We start from the raw sequence: 6,766 nt of genomic DNA, 5'->3' as shown, positions 1-6,766 counted from the left end.
GCTCCATTTCCCACTCGTAGGTCGACTTCACCCTTGCTTAACCTTATACTTCTTCTTAGTCCCTGTGGATTGGAACATAAGTGTGAGCCACAACCTGTATCTAATACCCAAGAAGTTGAATTAGCAAGTATACAGTCTATAACGAAAATACATGAAGATGGAACGACTGTTCCGTTCTTCTGATCTTCCTTTAGCTTTGGACATTCTCTTTTGTAATGGCCTATTCCATCACAAAAAGACAGCTTGATGTGGACTTGTCCTGCTTTGATTTAGCATTGCCCTTGGACTTTCCACCTCTTTTGAAGGGTCTCCCTTTAGCCTTGAGTAAATCTTTGGCTTCACAGTCGAGTATTATCTCAGCCTTTCTGACAAGGTAAACCAATTCTGCAACTGTTCCTTCTCTAGGTTCACTTACGTATAGTTGCTTGAAGCGACCAAACCCACTGTGCAGTGAATTGAGCAAGATAGAGACTGCCATCCTTTCGCTTATTGGTGTTCCTAGTAGACTTAGGCGATCAAAATATGAAAGCATAAGATCCACATGGTACCTTAGTGGGACGCCTACCCTTTGTTTAGTGCGAAGGAGCTGAACATGTGTTTCTTGGACCTCCATCCTATAACACCTGTTAGGAGAACTAACCTTTAGACCAGACATTGATTCAATCAACTCATGGACGTTTAGGTCCCTGTCCTCCGTGCTTCCACGACAGATATCCCTCAGATTCTTGATGAGCGTAAAAGTCTCGTAAGCTACAAACCTTCTAGACCATTCATCAGGGATATTGTTCAGCATGAGACTCATAACCTTTTTGAGATCCGCATCCCAGGCGGAAAATCTTTCAGGGGTCATGTCTCTGGCATAGTAGCTTGGCATGGGATGTAACAGCACATACTCAAGTCCATTGAGTCTGACTATTTCAACTAGCTTAGCTTCCCATTCAAGAAAATTTGTTAGGTTCAGCTTGACCATAAGCTCAGAACCCATGATGATGTTTTGATTGTTGTTTGCCATAGTTAATCTACAATAGAAAAAGAATAAACAAATAAATAATCATTCACAGTTTCTCTTAATAAACTTAAATTCTAGCATGCATGCATAATTTAATGTTCATTAAGCATTTTATTCAAGTTATGTGTTCCGGCGGGTGTGAATAAAATGATTCCAAGATCCTAAAACCCATTGAAGAATTAAGCACATTATGTATTTAGACTCAATTCTAAAATCTTTTTGGTAAGCAAAAGCCTTTTGCTAATAGTCTAGAAACTACTCTCGGTTAATAGGTACGTCTAAAAGCTTATTAGGTAAACCTATCGATTTTGCCACGACATAAAAGGACTCCTTACTTATATCGTTGAGTTTCACCAAAACTAACATGTACTCACAATTATTTGTGTACCTTACCCCTTTAGGATCAATAAGTAACATCTCGCTGAGCGTAAAACTATTACTAGATTGATGTAAAGGTTATCCAAGTAAGTGTTATTTTGGCATGGTACCTTTTAACTCAATTTTTATGTTTGGAACTTAAGGCCCTTACTATGTTGGTTAGATTTTAAGTGAACTAAAATCCTTAATCATGCAACATAATCAAGCCACAATCTCATGCATATTTAAGACATATTTAAAAGCAATACAATAATTTAAAGCATGCATAAGATGAATGTGATCTAGTATGGCCCGACTTCATCTTGAAGCTTCAACTTCAAAGTCCGTCTTGAAAATGGTTGGAAACTTCGTCTTGAATTTCACCGTGGGAGGCGCCATTTTCTTCAAACAGGATAAGCTATAATTAAACTAATTACAACTATTTGATGGTACGCAGACCATATTTGAATTGAAAAACAAATGTTTGGTGCATTAGACCAATTACATTCAAATTAATGGTACGCAGACCATATTTTCTATCCTATTTGGGCCATACTAGTCACTTCATAACCTGCAAAACAGTACATATACAATATATACCATTCACCCATTCATTATCATGAATAGCCCACATAGCTGGTTAGTAAAACACGTTGTATGCATCACATAAATATTTGCAGTAATTAATCAAGGGCACCAAAAATCTACCAATTATTCAGTCCTTATTAATTCTAATCAAGTTATTTAACCTTAAAGGATTTGTAAACCTAATCAAGAGTTTATGACTAAACGCTCCCACATAAACCAATAACTTTATAGGCTTTACTAATTTTAAACATGAAAATGTATTTCTAGTCTAACCGGAAACATACAAGTTTAATTAAAATTTAAAGTTCATATAAAATTATAATCGAATCCATTTAGTTTAATTTATTTTCAGTTGATTTAAACGAATTTAAATTAATTCAAGGTTTAATTTTAGTAAAATAATTAGTATAAATTAAAATTTATAATAATTATAATATTCAAAATTAAAATCCAAGAAAACAATTTAAATTATTAATTTTAAAATTAAGTAAAACTATTTCCGAACTGAAAATCTCAAATTAAAATTCAAAACGACTCAATCGTAACACGACGAGCACTTGGGCTTGCGCCCAAGCCCCATCGTTTGCACGACTGACCGCTCGGCCATGGCACAATGCAGCAGCATCCACGCGCAGACGCAGCAAGCCAAGCCACGCTTGCGAGCAGCCTGCTCACCCGCATGCATCGCAGCAGCCCTCGTGGCGAGGCAGCGCTCGTTGGTGCGCGGAGCAGCGATCGCTGGGTGACCCAGCTCTCGCCCTTGCGCGCGTGCCTCGTCCTGTGCCACGCCCATCACCCTTCGCCCATAGCACACAGCACACACGCCCAGGCTCCCTTGCCTCGTGCGCGCGCCATGCCTTGGTTGCTCGCTGCATTCGTACCGCACGGGCGAAGAGCTCCATTGCTCGTCGTCGCGTGCCCGCACTATACAACACCCCTTAAGGGTAACACGTAGCTTCCATTGCTTTGTGGGTGCAACATTTAAGAGCGGATTTTATAAAATTTTAAAATTTTTAATTCAAAATTAATGACAAATTAATAAAACATTTAATTTCAGAATTTTAGGGCGAGAAATCGAAAGTTTATTAATCAATTAATTTCCGATTAACATGGATTCAAATCTAGGTCATAAAAGTTTAAAATTTAACATAAATTAACAATTTTTATGGTGGATTTTAATCATGGATACCTAATTAAATTATTAATTAATTATGAAAAACAAATTAATTCTAAATTATTCGAATTTCAACAAATTTATCATAATTACAAATTAGGTTGTATAATTAATAAGTCTAGGCATTCAAATTTGTTAAACATATAATGTAGGTCAATCAAAAACTCAAGATTTATCAACAAGAATCGCAAATATTCAATTTAACATCTTAAATTTACAAACTTTTGCGTTCGAAAAACTAAAACCTCCGAAAAGTCATAGTTAGGCTTCGAATTCGGGAATTCTGGGTTCGGCGGAAAAATACTACTTTTGTCAAAATTTTAGAAAGCCTTTTACATGCGGAATTGACACAAAAATCACTCGATTTGGATGAGTAACGAAGAAACTGCCGAAAAACTGCGTACATATAATTAAATAAACGCAATTTGCAATTAATTAACAATTACGAAAATTAATCACCCCTTTTAATTCTTTGCAAATTTGTAAAATTTAACCAAGTTATGCAATTTAGATTATGAAAATAATAAGAGGCTCGTGATACCACTGTTAGGTTATGATACATTTGTCAAAACATAAATCATGCGGAAAACCTTAATGCCAGGAAACATATTATTTACACATAATCATATAGCATAATTTAGATGCATACACTTTGTAACGTGCCTTCCCTAGCTGCGATCGAACCGAACAAGAACAAGTCTTCGGGACTCCAAGTGTCGTCCCTCCGTAGATAGTCCACAACACGTCCGGATTAAACCCAATAGTTCATTTGCTCTTTCTCCAACTTTAGAGAAAGGTTGCTTTGTCATTTTTCCAAGTAAACATGATTCGCACTTACCATAATCCTCTAAGTCAAATGGTTCTAGAATTCCTTCCTTTTGAAGTCTTTCTATGCATTTCAGGTTAATATGGCCTAATCAACAATGCCACAGATAGGTGAGATCTGAATCATCCTTTTTGGCCTTTTTGGTATTTATGTTATAAACTTGTTTGTCGTGATCTAATAAATAAAGTCCATTGACTAATATAGCAGATCCATAAAACATCTCTTTAAAATAAAACGAGCAACTATTGTCTTTTATTAAAAAGGAAAATCCCTTAGCATCTAAGCAAGAAACATAAATGATGTTTTTAATAAGACTTGGAACATGGAAACATTCTTCCAGTTCCAAAACTAGCCCAGAGGGCAACGACAAATAATAAGTTCCTACAGCTAATGCAGCAATTCGTGCTCCATTTCCCACTCGTAGGTTGACTTCACCCTTTCTTAACCTTATACTTCTTCTTAGTCCCTGTGGATTGGAACATAAGTGTGAGCCACAACCTGTATCTAATACCCAAGAAATTGAATTAGCAAGTATTCAGTCTATAACGAAAATACCTGAAGATGGAACGACTGTTCCGTTCTTCTGATCTTCCTTTAGCTTTGGACATTCTCTTTTGTAATGGCCTATTCCATCACAAAAAGACAGCTTGATGTGGACTTGTCCTGCTTTGATTTAGCATTGCCCTTGGACTTTCCACCTTTCTTGAAGGGTCTCCCTTTAGCCTTGAGTAAATCTTTGGGTTCACAGTCGAGTATTATCTCAGCCTTTCTGACAAGGTGAAACAATTCTGCAACTGTTTCTTCTCCAGGTTCACTTAGGTATAGTTGCTTGAAGCGACCAAACCCACTGTGCAGTGAATTGAGCAAGATAGAGACTGCCATCCTTTCGCTTATTGGTGTTCCTAGTAGACTTAGGCGATCAAAATATGAAAGCATAAGATCCACATGGTACCTTAGTGGGACGCCTACCCTTTGTTTAGTGCGAAGGAGCTGAACATGTGTTTCTTGGACCTCCATCCTATAACACCTGTTAGGAGAACTAACCTTTAGACCAGACATTGATTCAATCAACTCATGGACGTTTAGGTCCCTGTCCTCCGTGCTTCCACGACAGATATCCCTCAGATTCTTGATGAGCGTAAAAGGTTCGTAAGCTACAAACCTTCTAGCCCATTCATCAGGGATATTGTTCAGCATGAGACTCATAACCTTTTTGAGATCCGCATCCCAGGCGAAAAATCTTTCAGGGGTCATGTCTCTGGCATAGTAGCTTGGCATGGGATGTAACAGCACATACTCAAGTCCATTGAGTCTGACTATTTCAACTAGCTTAGCTTCCCATTCAAGAAAATTTGTTAGGTTCAGCTTGACCATAAGCTCATAACCCATGATGATGTTTTGATTGTTGTTTGCCATAGTTAAACTACAATAGAAAAAGAATAAACAAATAAATAATCATTCACAGTTTCTCTTAATAAACTTAAATTCTAGCATGCATGCATAATTTAATGTTCATTAAGCATTTTATTCAAGTTATGTGTTCCGGCGGGTGTGAATAAAATGATTCCAAGATCCTAAAACCCATTGAAGAATTAAGCACATTATATATTTAGACTCAATTCTAAAATCTTTTTGGTAAGCAAAAGCCTGTTGCTAATAGTCTAGAAACTACTCTCGGTTAATAGGTACGTCTAAAAGCTTATTAGGTAAACCTATCGATTTTGCCACGACATAAAAGGACTCCTTACTTATATCGTTGAGTTTCACCAAAACTAACATGTACTCACAATTATTTGTGTACCTTGCCCCTTTAGGATCAATAAGTAACATCTCGCTGAGCGTAAAACTATTACTAGATTGATGTAAAGGTTATCCAAGTAAGTGTTATTTTGGCATGGCACCTTTTAACTCAATTTTTATGTTTGGAACTTAAGGCCCTTACTATGTTGGTTAGATTTTAAGTGAACTAAAATCCTTAATCATGCAACATAATCAAGCCACAATCTCATGCATATTTAAGACATATTTAAAAGCAATAAATAACTTAAAGCATGCATAAGATAAATGTGATCTAGCATGGCCCGACTTCATCTTGAAGCTTCAACTTCAAAGTCTGTCTTGAAAATGGTTGGAAACTTCGTCTTGAATTTCACCGTGGGAGGCGCCATTTTCTTCAAACAGGATAAGCTTTAATTAAACTAATTACAACTATTTGATGGTACGCAGACCATATTTGAATTGAAAAACAAATTTTTGGTGCATTAGACCAATTACATTCAAATTAATGGTACGCAGACCATATTTTCTCTCCTATTTGGGCCATACTAGTCACTTCATAACCTGCAAAACAGTACATATACAATATATACCATTCACCCATTCATTATCATGAATGGCCCACATAGCTGGTTAGTTAAACACGTTGTATGCATCACATAAATATTTGCAGCAATTAATCAAGGGCACCAAAAATCTACCAATTATTCAGTCCTTATTAATTCTAATCAAGTTGTTTAACCTTAAAGGATTTGTAGACCTAATCAAGAGTTTATGACTAAACGCTCCCACATAAACCAATAACTTTATATGCTTTACTAATTTTAAACATGAAAATGTATTTCTAGTCTAACCGGAAACATACAAGTTTAATTAAAATTTAAAGTTCATATAAAATTATAATCGAATCCATTTAGTTTAATTTATTTTCAGTTGATTTAAAAGAATTTAAATTAATTCAAGGTTTAATTTTAGTAAAATAATTAGTATAAATTAAAATTTATAATAATTATAATATTCAAAATTAAAATCCAAG

This window comes from Spinacia oleracea, chromosome 4 (genome assembly GCF_020520425.1).
Source record: "Spinacia oleracea cultivar Varoflay chromosome 4, BTI_SOV_V1, whole genome shotgun sequence".
Taxonomy (NCBI): Eukaryota; Viridiplantae; Streptophyta; class Magnoliopsida; order Caryophyllales; family Amaranthaceae; genus Spinacia; species Spinacia oleracea.
The sequence above is the reverse complement of the archived record's forward strand: the minus strand, read 5'-3'. Positions refer to the sequence as shown.